The sequence below is a fragment of the Antennarius striatus genome, chromosome 20 (genome assembly GCF_040054535.1).
Source record: "Antennarius striatus isolate MH-2024 chromosome 20, ASM4005453v1, whole genome shotgun sequence".
Taxonomy (NCBI): Eukaryota; Metazoa; Chordata; class Actinopteri; order Lophiiformes; family Antennariidae; genus Antennarius; species Antennarius striatus.
This window is the reverse complement of record NC_090795.1, coordinates 16535528-16559874: the sequence shown is the minus strand read 5'-3', so window position 1 is coordinate 16559874 and position 24347 is coordinate 16535528.

Here is a 24347-nt window from a genome sequence, read left to right as displayed (position 1 = left end):
CTCTTTATCTCACTGGATTTTTAATAGCAGGGCTTCTGCTCCTTGGACTGAGTGTTGCCCAGGTGTATCGAAAAATTGGAAAGATGGCAGAAAATCAAAGAGTCCAAAGACTGACTGCCTTTTTAGGTGTGATGGGCCTGGGACCAGGTACACAAATTCTGGTGAGCTCATTGGCCAGTGTTTGGGAAGTAGGAAATTGGGGAGTCTGGCTGAACTACAGACAGAACTGCTTCTGTTCTCTCACAAACATACACCACATTTCGCCCATTTCCGGGACCCCACGTTATCAGTCAGCAAGCTGATAATAAGAGATTCTTCCAAGGAGAAAAGGTTAAAGAAGAGTTCTCTCCCTTACCTGGACACATGTTGTTGACTCTTTGGCAGTGTCATCCCGACCAAGGACATCCAGCAGAACACATGTGCATAAACATTGTACTAAGAAATAACTCACACACGTATCTGCCCTCTACTCTTACCCGTCATGTGATTGGTCTTATGTTTGCCATTTCTTATTATGTTTCCTGTAAAAAGCATGATGGAGAGTTGCCTTTTTTTCTCACCTCTCCCTTCCCCTGTGAATCACACCTCATCTCATGGAGTGAAGAAGACATAATAGGGGGTGAACTGGGTGAAACTTGGGAGGTAGCACGTAAAATAGGTGTGATTAGGGTGGTAACAGGTGAGCTGGGTGAGAATGGAGGGGCAGGCAAGATGACAGTTTGCACGAGGGACATTCAGCAGCTGTAACTAGTGATGTCTGGTTTGAAGCCCCCATGGGGCTTCAAACCATTTGGGATAATTGTGCTGAACGCCCTCTTTGGCAGGGTGTCTGTACTGCAACCACACAATGGTCATTGAGCCCAGAAAACACTACTTGGACGTTTTCTGTATTGCATATGTTTTCTGAATCCAAGCGTATATAGGTTATTGTTTTATGATCGTTGGTCCTTGCAGGGTTCAGTAAAGCAATAAGAGATATAGATAACATGTTCATGCATATATATTTAATGTATATGTATGTGTGTGTGTGTGTGTGTATATATACATATATTATATATATATATTATATTATATATTATATATTATTATATATTGGATCACCGATTGATCCGGACCACTAAATTGTTTCACCTGGTGAATGGAGCTCCAGTGTGTCACCTGGTGAATGGGGCACTTTTTCGGAGCGGCATCACTAGCTGTAACTGCAAACGTCTGTACATCTACACCTGAAATTTGAATCTAGAAGATAGTTAACAAGAATGCAAAGCTCAAAGACACAAAGGTCCTCGACACAAGTATTATTCTACTGGTACCGTAGGGATTCCATGAACAATTATATGATCTAGATCCTCATCAAAGCAATACTTCACACATTATTTTCATATGTAAAATGCATGATCAGGTATAGGAAAATACTGGTGATTGAGGTTTTACAACATCAAGGGTTTATGGGTAGTTGGGTAATGAGAAATATTTAGCGAATGATCTATATTTATTCATTTATCTTCTTGAAGACGGCAAACTGAAATATTCTCCTTGTCAGCTGTTTTTAGTCTATACTTTTCCTTAAAACTGCACATGGAATCATGAACTATTGTCATTCAAGAGGACAGCTTGAAGTCATCAAAGAGGCTCAAAGGAAACTTTTTTAATCACCCAGACACTGCACCATAGAGCCTCTTATGAGTAGGAAGCGAGCTGTTCACAGGTTCTGAGCTCTACATGCTCCAGTGACAGTCAATTGGCCGGCTTCTCTCTTCCGGCGCTGCAGCCCACAGACACATCCGTGGGCGGCCTTCCCAAATCCATAAACTTCGAGGAATGTTGTCATGATATAACCAGAATGTTTTTACCAACTACATACAGTTCAGAATACTACATATGATGGCCATGAAAAAACAATAAAAAAATAATTTAGAATCAGATAAAGTTCCAATCAGTGACGGCGGGTGCTGCATTTGATGAGACTAATAAGCTCCCCTGTGAATGCATCAAAGAACAAGGGAGAGATAAAGACGATTTCTTTTTTCATAATCTATTTGCCTTTTTCACTTCTCCTTCTATGTCATAATGTTCAACCTCCCCCATGGCTGAAAAGAGAAAAATGTGAGAGTGATGTTTGTTATCATTACTTTCAGTATAAGTTAATGATGGATAGGATACCTGTGATTTTTTTGAGCTGGCTACATTTAATGTTAAAAAAATACAGTGGCAGAGACACAGTTGTTTTTGTTTTTACCCCCACCCCCCACCCAAATAAATGTCAGGTAAATTTTTATATATTTCTCTTCAACGATCCAATGATTATTGACTTCAAACAAATTTTTCCACTGACACTTCTGACTGTGCTGTGTCAAAAGTCAAAACAACAGTTTTGATTGACTGAACACAATTCAGACTCAAGCACATTTTAACAGTCCAGTCGCTGAATCTAATCTATTAAAACCCATATATTAAAAAGACCCCACCACCCCAGAGAGGTTAGGAATGTAACCATTGAAATGCAAAAAGTCACTCTACAGTTTCCACAAAACTTGTCCACATAAATATCCTTATCCAATCAAAAAAGTCTACTTTTTTTTTTAAAGACAATGTCCAATACAGGTATTTAGAAGCAAAAACTACAGTTATAACATCATGTAATCTTCAATTTCAATAGCAGGTGTATTACCTCATATTTTATGATATTAATGTAATTTTTTAACTCTCTTAACATGAGAGGGTCAGGGCACATTGAAGCTGTGCCGGCCTATGAGCTCATCAAAATTATTTGATCCTAAATAACCCTTCCATATGCTCATATTATTTATTACAGTCTCAGTGGATGAAGCACTTTTTTTAGTGCAGTGGACCGACAAAAGTCTGCTCAGAGAGCTTGAAAAGGTTAGAAGTCTACCTACAGAGGAAGAAGTGGAAGAAAAGCACAGGAAAACCAGAGATGAAGCAGTTTTTGATTACTAATTCAGCCGTGCTCTTGTGAAGTTGTGTTTAAAATGCATAATGTCTCAAGGATGAGTTCTTATATGTATGTTTAATGTTGAAGTATGCTTTTACTTTATTCATTTTTGTTCTCCAGCTGACACTCTTCTGCTGCATCTGTCATAATCTCTCTCTCTCCTCTCTCTCTCTCTCTGGGGTTTACCGTGTTGGATTTAGGCCTTTCTAGCCTGTTAAAAATTGAATTACTTTGCAAGAAGTAGTTGGATCTCTGGTGAGCCACACGTCTGTAGCGGAAGAAGAATTAGGACTTTGAAATACATGGTGCATGTCACCAAAGACACACTTCTAAAAATGATGCAGGGTGATGTTGCTCACATATTCTTGCTGCAGTGATGTCAAGAATGATGCAAACACTGTCTCTGTAGAATCAAATGATTTTTTTGTCCCTTAACACTTGGCCGCTGTATGTCTGTGATGAGTCTCAGACTGTGATGAACATATAATAGCAGAATTTACAGTCTGTCAAACTGCCTGTAGTGGGGGGAAAAGACAATTCAATGCCATTTGGAATGCTTCCTGATAAATTATTATCTTGGCCAATTATGAGAATTGAGAAAATGACTTTTTTCTCCACCTCCATTGGTAAATGCATATTAGTCTGGAACAGTTCAGCTGATTGTAGATTTCCAACAGACAGACCAGCCAGTGAAAAAGAAAAGTGTGATGTGCTGAGTGCTTAGTCCATTTTCAATTAGTACATTCTCATGGAATAATGAAGTCAATTTAGGTTTTGGCTGACATCCATTTACATATTTGGAACTTCATATCAACTTTTTTATTCTTTACTTCTATTGTTACTTCGAAGGGAGTTCATGCCCTCCTACTATGAAGACTGACCAGTTCTGGTGATGTGAACGGAGCAAACATATTGGTAACATGTTAGAGGCTCCTACATGAACACAAGGAACTCAGATGCTCTATTTGATCCTAAAAGTATATGCTGTAAACATCTTTTTTCTCATATACCATTGCAGCTTTCCATGGTCCCATTCTTTGGCAGCCATATTTTCGGAGGATGCTAAAAAGAGCAATGTCTGACAAACAATCCATACCCCAGCAAGAATCGCATGGGCAGACTTCCTTTAGTTGCTTCTTTCATGCAAAGCCTCCATGCAGGGCGAAAGGGAAAAGGGAGGAAGTTAAGGATGACTTTATTTATTTGGCAATCATTCCATTTACTCGTGAACAGAACTGATTCTCACATGGCTTTCTGGGAATTTGTTTGAAATATGATTCACTTTTTAAACTGCTCTGCAATCACTTAGAAACACTTAAAATGGTCATGCATTAAATTTAATAGACTCTTCAGTGAGAAAAGCTTCCCACTGCTGCTACAAATGACGGTGAACAAAAAGTCAAATAATTTTGTGTGAAACGAAACTTGGTTATATAAAACATGGTCTTGGATTAATTGTAGTTTCAGTTGTACACCCAGTAGGTCCACTTATATGAGATGTCTGGGTTTTTTGTCTTTTTACTGACCTTTTGCTGACCTACCCTGTTCCAACCATTTCAGCATTCTCTAAATTTTCATCCCATGAAATGTTCTTGTAGGAATAAATAATAGAGGGGGGAAAATAACAATGTAAACCTCTATCCACATTTGTGATAAATTGTGATGGATTCTTTATTAATGTGTGTCCAGTTCTTTTTTACCAAATTTTGTATCGATTGTTTGTTTTTTTCAAAATTGACGTTTTGGTCAGTTATGGAAAATATCTAAACAACTGAAACAATGTAAAAACCTTTTTATTCCACTTCAAAGAATAATCATGAACTGGAAGCAACTTCATTTGAAGAGCACTGCATAATTCATTTTTAAATATTATTTTGTCATAATTTAATAATGTAATTGTAATGCTGTTAATACTGCAGTGCTAAACAACTGAGAACACAAGCCACCATTCATCTGTTCACAGCAGGGGAGCTGTTTTATTTAAATATGATCAAAAAGTTTTAACAAGTTTCATTATTTAACAGAACTTGATATAGATGATAGCACATGTGTGTGAAAAGTGCATTATGTTGGTGATAACACAACAGGTAAACATTTAAACAGAGAGTCTGATGATGTCTGGGTGCTAATGCAGACCAGACAGCTGCAGACCACGTAGTATCTTTGTAAATTATTTCTGAGGAACATGACTTATGCTCTATCTTCACACCCAGAAAATTTCAAGAAACAGTCACAGTATTATCCTGTACATAGCCGTCTCACTTTTAGTTTGTCTTGTTCATGGAGGGGAGGAATATTGTTACTATTTAACTTTACCCAACCACCTACATATATTTCTCCCATTCTAGTCAGCAACATGATTGCTACCTGCTCCCTCTAATGACCCGTATGCGCCCCAGGGAATGTCCTGAACCCTCCAAAAGGACCCTGGTTCACTTGTCCAACCCGGGATGTTAAGGACAAGCCACTTACTTAGCCCCCTCTGAAGCATTGGTGATCACTTCATTAATCACTGTCCAACCACTGCCTTTCTAACTATGGAACACCTAGCAAGGGTTTAACTGGGATACGTACTCACTGCAACCAGACACATACTCTAATAGAACAGTAGCTGTATCCTCCTGGGAAACAGCTACTGTTCCCCTGCCAATAAGACAGCAACTAAAAAGAGCTGTTGAAAGGTGGGCAATAAAACATTTTAAATTTCAGTGGGATTTCAGGTTAACACTAAATAAAATGCAATGGAAACCTGGCTTTGTCCCTTCTAAACTAGTCGTTCCACTGAATGGTTATTTTGCAATTCTCTAAACAGTTTAAAAAGATTTCAAACAGATGAAGATGTAATTAAACTACGTGGCTTGTGATACCCAAACGGAGAAAAATCAGTTTAGATTCTAAAAATATAACACCCTAAATCATGCTCTAAGGTAGTTACCTATTTATTCTATAAATGGGAGCATGATGTGTATTATTTTCGAAATGAATGCACTTCCCACCACCATCCCCTCCAACCGCCCAAATGGTCTCAAGACCATTTTGTACAGTCTGTGACTAAAAGTAGTGCCAAAGTAGTGTTTTTCCTTTGAAACATTTGTCTTGTGTTTCTCAGTGTTGGTTTCCATTCCAAAAAAAAACAGAGACCCAACAGAACAGATGACACATAGTTCATTTTAATGAGATTTAACATATGTTCTGACAGAGAACAATACATCTTATAACATTTGCATGATAATGCCCTCTAATTGTGCTTTGCTTAATTTGTTTTTAATAGCTAAAGGAACAGCTCCTGTTTTTTATTCAAAATGGATATCTGTCACCCTGTATGCTCCTCCTCTGCTCTCTCTTTCTCCTTCTGTCTCACTCCTCTGAAAATGCATAGAAATTATTCACAGCTATCATTAACCCTCCTGACTCTTCATTGTGTTGAGTTCCCTTGGGGAAATGCAATCTGTACTAATTTTGATGAATATTTGTAGTGGTTCCTTTGTTTGGACCCCAGATGGAGAAACGTAATACTTTAGTGTGTTAACGTGGTTGTGCCATGATATGAGAAGTAAAGGAGGCTGGATAATTGTCACTTATTGTCAGCTCTATAAATGATTATTCAATCCAATTGTGCCAGTACGCCTAAATGATGGGAAACAATTTATACTGCAGTTAAGAAATTAACTCAAACTCGATGCTTTAGGATAGAGGATTTAAATAAAGTCCCTGAAGCCTCGGTTTGTTGGTCAACTGGTGGGATAACGAACCCACCGGTTACTGTCTCACAGATTGTCTGTGTAGGTTCTCATTCATCCAGGTCATGGCTATCCAAAAGCTGTTGAGTCGATCCACTGGACGTTAAGAAAGTTCTTGAAGACGTTTCATCTCTCATCCTTCAGTTGAACTGAAGAAGTCTCTTGGATGAGAGACGAAACGTCTTCAAGAACTTTCTTAACGCCCAGTGGATCGACTCAACAGATTTTGGTCTCACAGATTATAAATGCTTTGTTTTTAACTGGATACCATTATCTTCAGGTGGTTGTACTACATTTTTAAATGCAGTGGAATTGTTTTAAAAAGAAGACAGAGCTGAAATACCCTTCAACAAGTGAAAAAGGATTCGGATGAGGTGAAAATGACAGTCTGCTGATACTAGTTGCAGAAACAAGAAACAAGACTCTTTATCAGCTGCCAGTGACCGAGACAGGATGCTGCTGTCGAGGGAACTCATTGGAATGGACAATAAAGTATAAAAGCATGGATGTCCCTCGGTAAAAGCTGCTGTTTGATGTTTTAAAAAAAAAAAATCACGTTTTTTTACTTTTCTTTTTGTATTCAACACATTTCGACCTCTTTAATTCTGTACACACAAATGAGGTTTAACTTAAGACCATGAACTCATTCAAACATTTGTGCTCATTCATTAAAACATTCATACAATGATGGAACTGCCATAGGGACTCATCTGATACAGTCGGCTATGTCATGGTGGTGTCATGGTCAGTTTTGTTTTCCTCTGTTCTTTACTTTCCCCTTCTGTCTCTGGTTTCTGAGTGTCTGGGTGTGGCCACCCCTCCTCCTCTACCTGACACCTGCACACCTGCTCATCCTCTGCTGGTGAACAGCTGCTCCCCATCATCTTATTCCCTCTTCAACATATCAAGCCTGGCTCTCCATCTAGTCTTCACCAGATTGTTCTGCCAGCCACGGAGGTATTGTTAGACTCCATTTTCCCTGCAAGTTTTTGCTGTCTGTTATTTGGATCCTGTTTTTTGTTGATGGGTAGCTGAAGCTTTGTGATGGCGAGATAAAGCCTTATGAAGCTTCGACCCACTTCAGGCAACTGGTTCGAGTAACGGTTCATTTCTTGACGCTTCATGTGCACATGAAACTGCCTGCAGGCCTTGGATACCATTACAGGCAGCTTTTGTGTCTTCATGTGTGATCCATGATGACATCTGTTTTGGCTCTTGTATATAACTTCTTCTTCTTTTCCTTTCGGCTTTTCCCTTCAGGGGTCGCCACAGCGAATCAATTTCCCCCATCTAGCCCTGTCCTTTGAATCCTCTTCTCTCACACCAACTACCTTCATGTCTTCCCTCACTACATCCATAAACCTCCTCTTTGGTCTTCCTCTAGGCCTCCTGCCTGGCAGTTCAAAACTCAACATCCGTCTACCAATATATTCACTATCTCTCCTCTGGACATGTCCAAACCATCTCAGTCTGGCCTCTCTCACTTTATCTCCAAAACTTTTAACATGTGCTGTCCCTCTGATGTACTCATTCCTGATCCAATCCTTCCTGGTCACTCCCAGAGAGAACCTCAGCATCTTCATCTCTGCTACCTCCAGCTCTGTCTCCTGTCTTTTCTTCAGTGACACTGTCTCTAGACCAAACAACATCGCTGGTCTCACCACAGTTTTGTACACCTTTCCTTTCATTTTAGCTGAAACTCTTCTATCACACATCACACCTGACACTTTCCTCCACCCGTTCCATCCTGCCTGTACACGCTTCTTCACCTCTCTTCCACACTCTCCATTGCTCTGGACTGTTGAGCCTAAGTACTTAAAATCCTCCACCTTCTTGATCTCTTCTCCCTGTAACCTCACTCTTCCACTTGGGTCCCTCTCATTCACACACATGTACTCTGTCTTACTGCGGCTAACCTTCATTCCTCTCCTTTCCAGGACAAACCTCCACCTCTCTAGCTTCTCCTCCACCTGTTCCCTGCTCTCACTACAGATCACAATGTCATCTGCAAACATCATAGTCCATGGAGATTCCTGTCTAACCTCGTCTGTCAGCCTGTCCATCACCATAGCAACAAGAAGGGGCTCAGAGCTGATCCCTGATGCAGTCCCACCTCCACCTTGAACTCCTCTGTCACACCTACAGCACACCTCACCACTGTCTTACAGTCCTCATACATGTCCTGCACCGCTCTAACATACATCTCTGCCACTCCAGACCTCCTCATACAATACCACAGTTCCTCTCTGGGCACCCTGTCGTAAGCTTTCTCCAGATCTACAAAAACACAATGCAGCTCCCTCTGGCCTTCTCTGTACTTCTCTATCAACATCCTCAACGCAAATACTGCATCTGTAGTACTCTTTTTTGGCATGAAACCATACTGCTGCTCACAAATGTTCACTTCTGCCCTTAGTCTAGCTTCCACTACTCTCTCCCATAACTTCATTGTATGGCTCATCAGCATTATTCCTCTGTAGTTGCCACAACTCTGCACATCTCCCTTGTTCTTAAAAATGGGCACCAGCACACTTCTCCTCCATTCCTCAGGCATCTTCTCACTATCTAAGATCCTGTTGAACAACCCAGTCAGAATCTCTACTGCCACCTCTCCTAGACACTTCCAAACCTCTACAGGTATATCATCAGGACCGACGGCCTTTCCACTCTTCATCCTCTTCAATGCCCTCCTCACTTCATCCTGACTAATCTTTGCTACATCCTGGTCCACAACAGTAACCTCTTCTAGTCTTTGTTCTCTCTCATTTTCCACGTTCATCAACTCTTCAAAGTACTCTTTCCATCTTCCCATCACACTACTGGCACCTGTCAATAGACTTCCATCCCTATCCTTAATCACCCTAACCTGCTGCACGTCCTTCCCATCTCTGTCTCTCTGTCTTGCCAACCGGTATAGATCAGTCTCTCCATCCTTACTGTCCAACCTAGCATACAAGTCATCATAAGCTTCTTCTTTGGCCTTTGCTACCTCTACCTTCACCTTACGCTGCATCTCCCTGTACTCCTGTCTACTCTCCTCAGTCCTCTCAGTGTCCCACTTCCTCTTGGCTAACCTCTTTCTCTGTATACACTCCTGTACCTCCTCATTCCACCACCAAGTCTCCTTACCTACTTTCCTTCCAGATGACACACCAAGTACTCTCCTACCTGTCTCCCTGATCACATTAGCTGTAGTTGTCCAGTCATCTGGAAGAGCCTCCTGACCACCCAGAGCCTGTCTTAACTCCTTCCTAAAAGTCATGCAACACTCTTCCTTTTTCAGCTTCCACCATTTCGTCTTCTGCTCTGCCTTTGCCCTCTTCATCTTCCTCACCACCAGAGTCATCCTACACACCACCATCCTATGCTGTTTGGCTACACTCTCACCTACCACTACTTTGCAGTCACTGCTCTCCTTCAGGTTACACCGTCTACACAAGATGTAGTCTACCTGTGTGCTCCTACCGCCACTCTTATAGGTCACCCTATGTTCCTGCCTCTTCTGGAAGAAAGTATTCACTACAGCCATTTCCATCCTTTTTGCAAAGTCAACCACCACCTGTCCTTCTGCGTTCCTCTCCTGGATACCAAACCTGCCCATCACATCCTCATCACCTCTGTTTCCTGCACCAACATGTCCATTGAAGTCTGCTCCAATGACAACTCTCTCACTTCTAGGCATGCTCTGCATCACTTCATCAAAGTCCAGCCAGAATTTCTCCTTCTCCTCCATCTCACATCCTACCTGTGGAGCATACCCACTAACAACATTGAACATCACACCTTCTATTTCTAGCTTCAGACTCATCACTCTATCCGACACTCTTTTTACCTCCAGGACATTCCTAACAAACTCCTCCTTCAAGATAACTCCTACTCCATTTCTCTTCCCATCTACACCATGATAGAACAACTTGAACCCTGCTCCTAAACTTCTAGCCTTGCTACCTTTCCCCCTGGTCTCCTGGACACACAGTATGTCTACCTTCCTTCTCTGCATCATGTCAACCAACTCTCTACCTTTTCCTGTCATAGTTCCAACATTCAACGTCCCTACTCTTAGTCCTATACTCTTGGTGTTCCTCTTCTCTTTCTTCGTGCGAACGCACTTTCCTCCTCTCCTTCTTCGAATTAACAGTAATCCAATATCCACCGGCGCCCTGTAGGTCAACAGCGCCGATGGCGGTCGTTGTTAACCCGGGCCTCGACCGATCCGGTATGGAAGTCATAGGTTTGATTCGCATCTTTGATTTGGCAAAAGTTTTACGCCGGATGCCCTTCCTGACGCAACCCTCTGTATTTATCCGGGCTTGGGACCGGCACAATAAGACACTGGCTTGTGTCCTCTTGTGGCTACATTGGCTCTTGTATATAACTATACTACAAAAAAAAAAAATACAGAATACTCGAAACAGAAAGTCACATTACTGAAGCTAGTGATGGGCAACTGAAGGTTTTGTGAAGCACTGAACCACTTGAGCCAACTGGTTCGACAATGGGCTCATTAGTCGAAGCTTCAGTTATAGTGATCTCTTAATATTGGTTAAAAACATGATCGCTGAAAAAAAGTCAGCAGTCTGGCCGCCAGTCATGCCGCACTCTGCCACCAGAGGAGCCCCCTCACAAGGCACTCGGGCCCACGCCCCCTAACAACGGTAGTCAAGCGGTGTCACCGAAGTCCCGGCTCTGACTGAGCTGCTCTCAGACGGTAGAGCAGACTGTAGGAGCACCGGTGATTACGTAGCAAAACATACGGAACTTTCAACAATTCTATTAATAAAGTTTGACTGACTGATCTCAGTATTTCCTAACTATTTGGCGTCGGAAATAACCCACTTTAAACTTAATTGGTCTTAAAAATGCCATTGTGCTGTCGTCTGGAATCTAGTGACGGTCCATTCTATTAGTCTGTGGAAACACACGGAGAAACTGGTATAAAGGTGAATGAAAGACCCTCAAAGCTGAACTTCCAGCCTTTTCTGAAATTCCAAGAGCAGTCACTGCTAGACAAAGGTGTCTGATGTGCTGCATTGATTTACAAATGTAGTTGATAGCTCTGGGGGGGTGGAGGGGCGCATTCAGGCTTGTGCATTCTGTCTGCAGCGACGTGCGGTGAGATTCACGGCAGTGAGACACCGACGTTAAAGTCAGTTCTAGGAGTAAAATTAGTAAATTAGCAGCCTGACATTAAAAAACTAGTTAAAAATTGTTTAGGACACACAGCAGCAAATAGCTGCACCTCACCTCCGACCGGACTACGGATCGATCGGAACAATATTTAATTAATACATGAAGACGAACGTCGGAGCTTAAATATCTGCTTCAAACTTCAGATCAGGAAATAATCTGCTCTGTTGGCACTGACTGCACTCGTAATGAATTTAACCAGTTTTTAATGTCAGGTTTTTAATATGCGTGTTGACTTCTTTCTAAGATGGCAAAGTGATCAAGTGATCAGGTGTCCTTGATGAGGCTCAGAATGGCTTATTGACATAAAAATAGGGGCCATTCAAAGGTAGTCAGGAAGTCATGAATGCAATCATGCGCCTTATATGCGCCTTATAGTGCAGAAAATACTGTACTAGTAATGATTGACATGTGTGAAGTGTTGTTGAGGACGGAATGCTGCTAAAATCTGGTATTGGGTGTGCTTGTTAAACTATGGAAGGGCTGATTATTTGGGATGAGGGTAGTCAAAGATTTTTATTGAGGTCCATGATTTTTTTCAACGGTATTTGGATTTAGACGATTTCTTTCCTTGATCACAATTTCTCCACAATTGGAGAACACTCATTCACAAGGAACAGATGAAGCTGGCATGCTTTAAAAAAAAAAAAAAGTTTCACCAATTTAAATAGGTTGGGGTAAACATTCTGATGGTGCCGCCAGTAATCCATCTACAGTAGTAGTAATTTCATCTACAGTAGCAATCCTTGCTCACCTGGCATCCGACGCTTCTCGGTCCAGTGTTATCCAAGGTTAATATCTGAAAGACAAAGATAACAGCAATCATCAGTTTTAACTTATTGGGAACAAAATACCATTTAAATTATTACTAGTGGATGTCAGAGTTTCAGCAGATGCTGGTTGAGGTTGTTTTGAATCTTGGACATAGCAGTGTTGACATCATTAGTGCCGTTTGGCTTTCTGTGGTCTAAATTTGTTTTGGATCATAGACAGAGTTCTGTGCCAGTTGTTTTGCTGTTTCATGGCTGTTTTTTTTCCAGTTGTTTCATACAAATACAACATTTGTCACAAAACTGGTGGTGTGCCCAAAAGCACGACAAACGGCACGTCAGGCGTCTCAAAAATAGTTTAATCAAACAGGCCAGGGTCAGGTTTTGGATAATCAGTCCAAACAGCAGACGAATCAGACAGACAGCAAGCAAACATAGTCCAATAATCCAGACAGGGTCATACACAAGAGGCAGTTAAAAAAAAAACAGGCAGACAAATCCGAGTAAACGAAAGACAGGGTCCGGGCAACAGGCTGAGTCAATCACAAGCTAGAACAACAGGCAGGATACAAAGGCTGGAAGGTCAGGGCGAACACTAAACAATCTGGCAGAGACAGAAGGCTGAGCTGGTATATGAAGGGTGGAGACAGATTGGAGAGTGGCTCCAGGTGTGTGGAGGGAAGGCAGGTGACGGGAATGAACCGATTGCAAATGAGGGTAGGATCTGGAATGAAAAGATAGGTTAGTGAAAAAACAAACAGACGCTAATAGACACGAAGTGTGGCAACATTAGCATTTTTACCATTGGGATGACTTTTGACACCAACACACTCTTTTCCTCAGAAAGTTACCTGCAAAAAGGGGGGAAGTTATATAAGGCATGTTGCTGTTGTGTCATAGTCTTCAGAGGGCAGTGGGAGGACATCGGTTTTTAGGGTAGCCAGAGCTGTACCCACTGACTGTCTCTATATAGGCGTTGCAGCATGAGGAAGGTGTTCCAGCATGTGTCCGCCTCTTGAATGAGTTTCTTCCCTGGAATGCCCACCTGTTACTGCACTTCTTTAAGTTTTTCTTTGGTTGTTGTGCTAGATCTAAAGACACCACCTTTTGCATCCTGTGCGTAGTTGTTAAGAAGTTTCTGATTAGCATCCAGAGACCTCTTAACAACTAGATTTAAAGAATGGGCAAAACAGAGTCCTTGTCTCAAGTCTACCATTCTGAGAGAAGCAAGAATATTGGCTCCTGAGTCTGTCACAATGGAAATGGACTTTTCTACCAAGGCTCCATTCTTCCATGAGAGATCTTGTAGCTGCACTAATGTTACCAGCAGTATGTGTGCCACGGGAAGCAGAGTATGGACCCAAATGCAGGACACGGGTGGAAAAGCTTTTGTCCATGGTTAAATCAGAAAATCAAAACTCCCGATACAGGCAAGAATCAAAAGAAGACGTAAGGGGAGATACAAAACATAGGAAGAAGTACAAGACAAACTGGCAATGAGCACAGACAGAACCTGGCTTAAAAAGCCTCACATTATCACCCTGATCAAGTTCAGGTGTGGAGATGAGCAACAGATGTGGAGCTGATGCTCCACCAACAGTTTTGCCTCTCGTCCTGCCACACACCAGCAACGCAACACCGAACCAAGACAGTACCCCCCCAACACACACACACACACACACACACAGACACAAACACACACACACACACACACACACACACACACACACACACACACACACAGCCACACACACACACACACACACACACACACACACACACACACACACACACAGTCAAGAGACGGCCCCCGACGGCCCAAAAACAGTCCCAGGGCAGGTCAGGGTCATGCTTCTGGACCGAATGGAGTCCAGGCCCAGGGTCGGGAACAGGTTCAGGAACCAGCTGGGGTCCGGGCACAGAGACAGGCTGGGGTGCAGACTCAGAAACAGGCTGGGGTTCGGACTCGAGGGCAGGCTGAGGGAAAGACTTGGGAGTAGGGGTGGAAGCCGGCACTGGAACAGGATCAGGGACAGGCAAAAAAACTGGAGCTGGAATCCCAGTGTAGGCCAACAACCATTTCATGGCGGCTATTCCCCACTGCCTTCTCTCTGCAGCCTGTTCTGGATCCAGGAGCTCGCTGCCAGTGTTTTTCTGTCATGGGGAGCAGGGTATGGACCCAAATGCAGGACACGGGTGGAGAAGCTTTTGTCCATGGTGTAATCAGAAAATCAAAACTCCTGATACAGGCAAGAATCAGAAGAAGACGTAAATGGATATACAAAACATAGGCAGAACTTCAAGACTTTGTTACAACACAGAACTACGGTACAAGACAAAACTAGTGATGTCCGCTTTGTTCCAGGCCTCCGATACACACCCCAAACTCGTTGGGCGTTCCCAAGTGAACCACTGCTCCGGAACCTACTTCAAACATGGAGAACCAACCGCGCCCGAGGAAGCAACCATGCCCAAAGATTTTAGGGACTGGGACAGAGCAAGCATGATATGCAACAGGGAGTTTCCTATGAGGTTATAGTCCGAAAAGGGCCTTGTTTAGGTGAGCATTTATCATGGCCGCCATCAACCATTAGTGCCGCCATATATTACATACATATTGCTGTGGAGCAGGCATGCAATAAGACAGAAAATTACCCACAAGCAAAAACAGTCTAAGGGGAAAAACAATATAACATCTGTGGAGTGAATACACTCCCAGTACCGGACAGAAAACCCACCAGGAATGGAAATGCTCTAATGGGGAAACACATATAACTCTAGAGAGGATACGCTCTTAGTTAAGAAGGAATCAGCCATGAGTGAAAATACTCTTACGGGAAAACAGCTACTGTGTATTAGTTACTGTAAATTAAATAAGCTCTGTAACGAGCAAAAACACAACAGGAATCTAATTTTAATAACCTTAGGTTACAAGCAAAGCATGCAAAAATCAGAAAATATATATCTCTAAAGTCCCATTTAACAGCTATAAAAAGTGGAAGAGCCTGATGCCAGACTCTCCCCAACAAACCTAGAATCTATGTCAGCGTAGCCAGCACAGACGCTGCTGCTTGGAGTTGAAATCTCCCAAAACAAAACAATGAAGTGTGTCTCAGTCACAACCCTTAGAGGGGTCAATGCGCCGCTCCAACCTGGATAAAGTAGCAGAGCTGCCTGTCGGCAGTTTAGGAATTTAGTTTCTTTGATTCTAATCTAAACCTTGATAATGTATAGCCTGTGAGAAGATCAGAAGGAAGTCATTAATGACAGCAGACTCTTAAATGCTGGCTACTGTATTCCACACCCACTGACATCATGTCACAGCAGTGATGGGTGATATTAATTACTCGACCTGCATGTCCGTGAGACTGATATCATTCAGTGTTAAGCACTGCCTCTGGCAGTCAGACAGAATGAAATAGAACACCACTTCATTATTTGGAGTTAGGTCCCTGAGGCGATAGTTACTTGTAGGTTTCAAAAGGTCATTGCCTTTACCACTTCCTGGCCTATTGTTTGATTCTTTTGAAGTGGAAGGATCCTGCAACACCCCAAGTTCTACAGTGGTTACAAGATGTTCTCGTAAATTTGAAGCTGGGAAAAAAGAAAAAAACAACACATCGGTTTGCTCTCGGCTTGTGCTGGACTGGTCCGTTATTTCCAGGATTTTTCTGATCTGCTTTAGGGTTGATGCTGCCCAGTATAGTACTGGTGTAATTAATTAAATTTTCATTTGTGAATTTCAGCTGTTCAACAAAAATTTCTGTGTGTGTGTTTGTGTGTGTGTGTGTGTGTGTGTGTGTGTGTGTGTGTGTGTGTGTGTGTGTGTGTGTGTGTGTGTGTGTGTGTGTGTGTGTGTGTGTGTGTGTGTGTGTGTGTGTATTTGTGTTTGATCCAGCTAATGAATGGCAATGGGGGAAGGGGTCGGGGGATTGAGGGACAGGGGGATTGGAAGGGTTAGACATGTTCATGATAACATATATTTAAATGATTGCAATTAAATGAACATTTTAGAGAAAGAAAAACACTGCACCCTACAGGGATCAGTCCAATAAATGTTCGGGCTATCACTCTTGATCTATTTTTTGTGTTTGCATTTATGTTTGGCATGCAATTTTTTTTTAATCCTCATTAACACACACACACACACACACACACACACACACACACACACACACACACACACACACACACACACACACACACACACACACACACACACACAGTATAAACACAAAGTTGTAAAGTGGATCTGAATTGAATATGCTTTTACTGACCCATTGTGTCTCAAATCCCTGTTATGGTTTCTGATTTGAAGCGTATACTTTGTGCCATACTCAAGACCACAATGCTGCTGACAAGATTTTCAAAACATATTGTTTGACACTTTCAAATCAATCAGCTGGACAAATTGTGGCAAATTTATGTTTTCCATTAATGTCTCAGACCAATGGCCGGTTATTAGTGAAGCAAACATTAAATTTTATGATTAATTTAATTCTTTTAGCGATCAGATGTGTATTTCCCGTCACTTCTTCAAGAGGGCTTAACAAGATAAAAAATTGATGTGTGAATTAGCTACTACAGTATATCATACCTGTAAATAGAGGTGTAATGGAATGAAAAGCTCACCGTTGAGCAAAAGATCAGATTTAAAAAAAAAAAAAAACTGGTACAGTGGTTCCTTGACTTAGTAATATAATTCATTCTATGACTGAGCTTGGAACTCGGTTTGCTCATATATCAAATTAGTTTCCCGATTGAAATAGATTGAAATGCCATTAATCAGTTCCAGAGCCCCCAATACTCCACTTTTTGGTACACAATTTTAAATGTATTTGTAAACAAAATTTGTAAGAAAACAAAACAAAATAAAGAATGTACAGAAAATAATTTATATGAATTTATATATGTTTTATAAAGGGTATTTATTTTGGACATCAGTTGACTTGAGCTAACAGAAGATGGTGGAGGATGGGGGAGGTTTGATGACTTTTTGTGCTTTTCAGTCACTTTAGTTTGTCAAACAATCAATTAACTTAACTCGGTTGCTACACTGTTAATGCTACACTTTATCACTGAATTTTACTGCTACATTTTTTAAATTTTATTGCACCTTTGTATAACTTAATTTTCATATTTTTTTCTTTCCTGTTTTGACATACTTCCCTTGCTCCACAATGTGCTGGCATCCTGTCCGGGGTATAGCCCACCTCCCACCTATAGCCAGCTGGGATTGGTCCAGTAGACGAGTGACCTGCACGGTGTATAAGCATCTATAAATGATGATTGTATTCTTCTTGTCTACAAGAAAATGAATGGATGGACACATTATCTTCATTTTCATCTGCTCACAACTCGAAACATAAAACTAACTAAGTAAGAGCTCGTAAATATAAAGTCAGAAGTTAGGCCACTTTTAACTGACAGTACTGCTGCCATTTATTTCTGTTCTCTATTAATGAAAGAACTTTAAATTTAACAGGGAAGCAAGGGGCTTTTTTTCATTAAATGAAAACAGCCATTATGTGTTGTGCTTCAATTCATTGTTATGATTATTTAACTACAGCTCCTATCCTGATTTTTTTATACTCAGTTACAACATTTTTATCCCTTTAAATGCTTTTGTATCCCACAGCAGAGTATAACCTCAAGTGAACAACATTGAACATCTACATGGTGACAGCTTTAGTTCAATAGAGTCATATTTATTTCCTTATTGAGAAGTTGCGTGTTTCAGGTTCATTTCATGTCAGTTCATGTGGTATTTCTTTGTAGAGACAGACGCCAATATGAAAAGAATCCATGAGCCTTTTGAGACTATTAGTTATAGAAATTTTCAATACTGTATAAATATTTCAGTATGGTTAAATATTGAATCATGTAATGGGCTGCAGAAGTAAAAGAAGAAGAAATTGATCCCTTTTGGGTAAATTATTTTTTTACATTCGTGTTTTGTCTATATATTTGTTACATGCACATATATGTGTACAAGCCCCTGAAACACACACACACACACACACACACACACACACACACACACACACACACACACACACACACACACACACATATATAAGGGGGCTCTAAGGAAGCAATATATATACAGTGGGATGCAGAGCGGTAGGCAGCTCCATTTTGATATACCCCAATTAGCAGCTTGTAGGGTGGACAGTGCCATGCTCAGGGGCATCCTTGGTGAACTGGCACCTCCCACTGCCAGCTCACACTCCATATGTATTTGGTCCTCAAGGGCCTTGAACCAGCTACTGTCCAGCCCCCATGCAGCCAAAGACCCATTACCAGGCAGACATAGCCATACGTTTGTCTATTAAAACACATTGAACACAGGTTCATTCCATCATGATGTCAAATAACTAAACAGTGTCTGAATGCCACACGCCACTGTTCATACATAATATATGATAACTTACTGTTCACGGTGGCCAGAAGAGTTTCTGAGCCTATTCTAGGTGCTTTATCCTCCTGAGTAGCTGCAGTTTCTTGAACATATACAGAAAATGAAAGTAAAAAATAATTATGATAGTGATCAAACAGTAGTTAAACATTTGTTCTGTCAGGCTGTCAGTACCTCAAAACACAGCTTTGGTTTTTTAGAAGCATGTAAAGAGAGGCCATCTTTCTACTTTTAGAGATCCAGCACTTCTTTTTAGCTGGCAGTAGGTCTCTCTTCATATCTGTCGTTACCCCAAACAGCTTTTGCACAAACTATGACTGCTTTCCTTTTTAAAAAAAAAAAATCTATCCTGGTGCTTCTAAAGCACAATATCTTTAGGTTGCATTATGTTTGTGGCTGTCTGTTTAAATTAGTTCCTGATATCAAAGTACATTTTGTTAATAGCAAATGTATGCCATGCAGGTTTGAACTAAGGAGGGAAGTGTTTATTTTTGGATTAAATTGGGGCTCAGAGTAAATATGGTCTGAATGAAATCCATAGATTTATTGACATCAGCTGGATACTTCAGCCAGTCTCAACTCTTCCCCATTGGCAGATGATTCTTTTTGCTACCCGGCCACAGCTTCCATTCCCAGTCGTCCTGTTTCTGTATTGTGTTCTCAAGTAGGTAGCAGTGTTTTTTGTTTTAATATCAGTTTGTCTCTCAATTTTCTGTTGACCATTTTGTGAGTATTTCCCTTGGAGGTGGTTCCTCTATTTATGATTTACTTTGTCCTTCATGGTGGATTTTCTGTTGAAACTGAGTATTTTTGTATTTTAGGTGATTTTTCTGTTATTAAAGTAATACATCTGCACACAGTTCTTTTCTGCACCTGTACAGTATTTTCACCAAGCCTAATGTCCACAAGGAAAACAAGCATTGATGGAAAGATTCATTGACTCTAACAAATGTATACTATATAATATAAGGGGCAGCATATCACACAATTTTATAAAAAATAGATTAATACTGAATTTTTGATGCATATCATAAGCAACAAGCTGCCCTCAAGTTGCTGATTATTTAAAATTCAACACATTAGGAATAGAGAAGTGCAATCATACCTGCTTAAAAAGTGAAATAAAAGTTTTCTACATTTCTTAATGTCTGTGTAGCATTTTGACCATGTTAGTTACAAATACACAATATGTGTATGAAATTACATTGCATATCCTTGTAAATGATAAAATACTCTTGTTTTTTTCTAAAAGGGCTGTGATTTTTTGTGTGTGGCTTTTATCTATTTGTGTTACAACTATGAAATTGAGCCCAAACTGTGTGTGAAGCTATAGAGCTGGGTTATATTGTCACCCAACTGTCCACCCCCCCCACCCCCCATGATGTAACAGATAGATACATAGATAGATAGATATACTTTCTTTATCCCAAACTGGGAAATTTAGAACAGGCTTACAAATTCATTACAGTAACACAAATCATGTAGAAGATAAAGGTGAGCCTATCACACACATATTCAAATACACAACAATAAAAAAAGCAAAAAAAAAGCACAAAAAAAAAGCAGAAAATTACATTGGTGGTTTGTGACATAACAGCCACAGAATGGTATACAAGTGGCAAAACCTGGAAAACAGAGGACCTTACTTGAGGAGTTAACATTGCCCTAATCTACATCAATATACTGTATGTCCTGTACATGCTAGGCATATAGGATTAAAACATTAAAAATAAGATCATGCCAGTGTTTGTAAATCTGTAAAATATTGCACAAAAGAACACCACCACTTAAAAAACTGTACTTGTGTCCCCAGACACAAGTGAATATGATTTTTTTTTTAATTAAAAAAAAACACATGATGTCTTTAAATCATAGAGATACGGGGGAAGATGGGGGGTTTGTGGTAATTTCGAATTAAGTCAATTCTACGTCTAGGCAGTCGAGTGGTAAATGCCACTTTTTTTGTCCGGGTGCCAAAGATGTGAATGGGTGAAACACCAAGTACGACTCTAATTGGGCACAGTTTCAGAGTGATTTCTAAAATCTCTGAGAGGATTTTGAAGACGGAATTCCAGTAATGTTCAAGTTTGGGACAAAATGTCAACATTTGAGTCAAATGGCAGGGTGTGTCTCTACGTCTAACATAGATGTCCTCAGTGTCAGGATGTATTTTAGATAGCCTTGAACTTGACAAACATAATTTTTGAACAATTTCAAACTGCATTATGTATTCTGTCAATGGATCTCTCCCAGAAGTCTTCCTTGAATTCCACACCCAACTCCTGCTCCCAGGCAATAATGCTTTTAGAGCACTGCTCTGGATTGAACGACTTCTGATTGGGTCGCAATTTAAAGAGGCAATTGAGAAAGAGGGTCAGTCATGTACCAAAGCAAATCATCTGCATACAAAGCAAGTCTGTGTTCAACACCTCTGATACCCCCAAAAATGAGGGTGTATTCCTAATAGATATACAGTAGAGAGGGGTTCTATAGCTATGGCAAAAAGCAAGGGAGAGTGTGGGCAACCCTGACGAGTACCAACTGAAATATTCAGACCCAATATTGTTGGTGTTGACAGAGGCGAGGGGTGAGGTGTACAGGAGGCGCACCCAAGATATTAATGTGTTCCCAAAGCCAACCTTTTTCAAAACAGTGAAAAGGTATTCCCACTCAACTCTTGTCAAAAGCCTTTTCAGCATCCAAAGACATTATTACTTCAGAGGGTCCAGGCGTGTCTTTGGAGTAGATAATATTCAGCAGGGTTCTGACATCGGTTTCATAAAAGGAAGGCTTCTTTTTTTCAGTCTGCTCTTGAGATATCATATATGGAAGAAACTTTTTGATGCATGTACCAGCAGCTTAGCTAAGATCTTAACATCGGCATTGAGAAGATTGAGAGGTCTACGAGAGCCACAAGGATCAGGGTCTTTCCCTTCTTTTAACAGAAGAGAAAAGGAAGCTAGTCTTAGTGTGTGGGTGAGAAGACCTTGCTTTATTAAAATATATACATATACATTTTAATAAAGCAAGGTTTTCTCAAATATATATATATATATATATATATATATATATATATATATATATATATATATATATATATATATATATAAAATTCCTAAAATACAGAAAGAAGCATTGGAGCAAATTGATTGTGAAATTTCTTATGAAATCCAGGGGGGAAACCATCTGGGCCGGTGGCTTTGCCTGATTGCAAAGACAGGGTAGAGCATACGACCCCATTCAATTTTATAGGGGTATCAACTAGGATTGACAGAGTGGGATCTACATTGACCATATCCAAGTTACTAAGAAATTGGATCATATTACCAGAGTTGGGTGGGAACTCAAAGGAATAAAGAGAATAGTAGTACACATTTAAAACGGTGTTTATCTCAACAGGATCAGTAGTTAATTAACTGGATGGTCTTTCCAACTGTGGAATAGTACGCTCTGCTGTATGACCCTTTAGTTGATGTGCTTGAAGGCGACTTGCTTTATCACCATATCCATAGTAAGAACCACGAGATTTTACCAATAACCTCTCTGCTGCCCCTGTTGACAGGAGGTCAAACTCTGAAGGTTAAGGCGTTGTTTATAAAGCTCAAGCGATGGGTTCAATGCATACTGACGATCAATATCAAGAATGGCATTTGAGGGTGTCCCATGGTAAAGAGGAAGATGTGTCAGGAGTTTGTTTATTTTGAGGAAAGTATTAATGGATGAAGAAACTAGTTCACAGAAAGAGGGGTCAGGTAAAAGTAAGGGGTTCAGTCTCCATGGGAGTCTGTCTGCATAATGGGAATTCAAATTAATATCGAGGAACAAGGGTGCATGATTAGAATTAACAGTAGGTAAATAATTTGTGTTTGAAACCTTTAGGAGTAAAGAGCCATCAACAAAGAAGTAGTCTACATGAGAAAGTGTCCGGTGGACATGGGAAAAAAAGGTATATTCCTTCGCTTGAGGTTTGTTACTTCTCCAGGGATCACTATATTTATGCTGCAACATGAATTCACAAAACATCTTGGACGGATCAAACTGTTGTTTGAGAGTTGGATTGGTCCAGCACAGGGTTAACAACACAGTTCAAGTCTCCAGCAAATACCAAAAAATTAGTGTCCAAGTTTGGAATCAGCGAGGTCTCTTAGCAAATTCCAAATTATCATTAGAATTAATATAAAGGTGAGCCAAAGGGGGTTTTACTCTAAGTTGGTGCTTAACACAGATGAGTCTCCTGAAGAACAATTTGTATTGTATTGTAAGTGAGAGAACACTCCAGATCTCTTCACAGGGATATTCATTCCTTTCACATTCCAGCTAAAGAATTTCAAGGATGAATCATCTTTAATATTATCACTCATACCATCCATTCATCTTCTAATCACCGCTTTATCTGCCGTAGCAGGTCATGGGGTGCTGGAGTATGGTCCGAGTTCTTATTCGTACCAAGCAAAGTTGTGGTGATGAGTTGTTGCCGAAGTTACTTCTATAACAAATAATAAAAAAAGGGCTATACAAGTTCAAAAATGACAGTATGAGTTTGTAACAGCGTGGATGAGAAGACCAAAAAATGAAATTGATTGCAACACCTTGGAACTACACCTGATGTCAAGACTCTGGACTATTAAGTAATCTTCTTTATTTTTTCTGGGTTTTGTTTATTCTAATGTCATATCTTTTCAAATCCTGCCTTTCTCCGGTTCATGAGTAATCAGTTCATTCCCTTCAACTGAATTCTCTCCACACACCTGCAGCCACTCCCCAAACTACCTCCAACCTGAATATACCCAGTTTAGTTCTCAGCTCTCTGCCAGATTGTTTAGTGTGCACTCTGACTCTTCAGCTTACGTATCCTGCCTGCCCTTCACTTTATTTTCTCAACAGTTCATGCAGTGGAGACAACAATGTGGACAAGTTTGGCAGAAATCTGTTATAATAGTTGAGTATTCTAAGGTATGCACAAAGTTCAGTGACATTAGTGGGTGCTGGTGCTTTTTGTATGGCACTGACCTTGTGTGGTAAGGGATTGAGCCTCAAAGCACATTGTGCCCTAAGAACTGCTTCCTGTTCCGTGAATGTACATTTGTTGAACTTGAGTCAAAGGTCAGCCCTCTGCAGCCGCGTCAGCACCTGGTTGAATGTTGGCAGATGTTCTTGGTCACTTCGGCCTGTCAACAAAATATCATCCAAATACACTACTACATTTGGGATGACATCCACCAGACTCTCCATCCGTCTTTGAAATATGGCCAGATTGGAGGACACCCCAAAAGAAA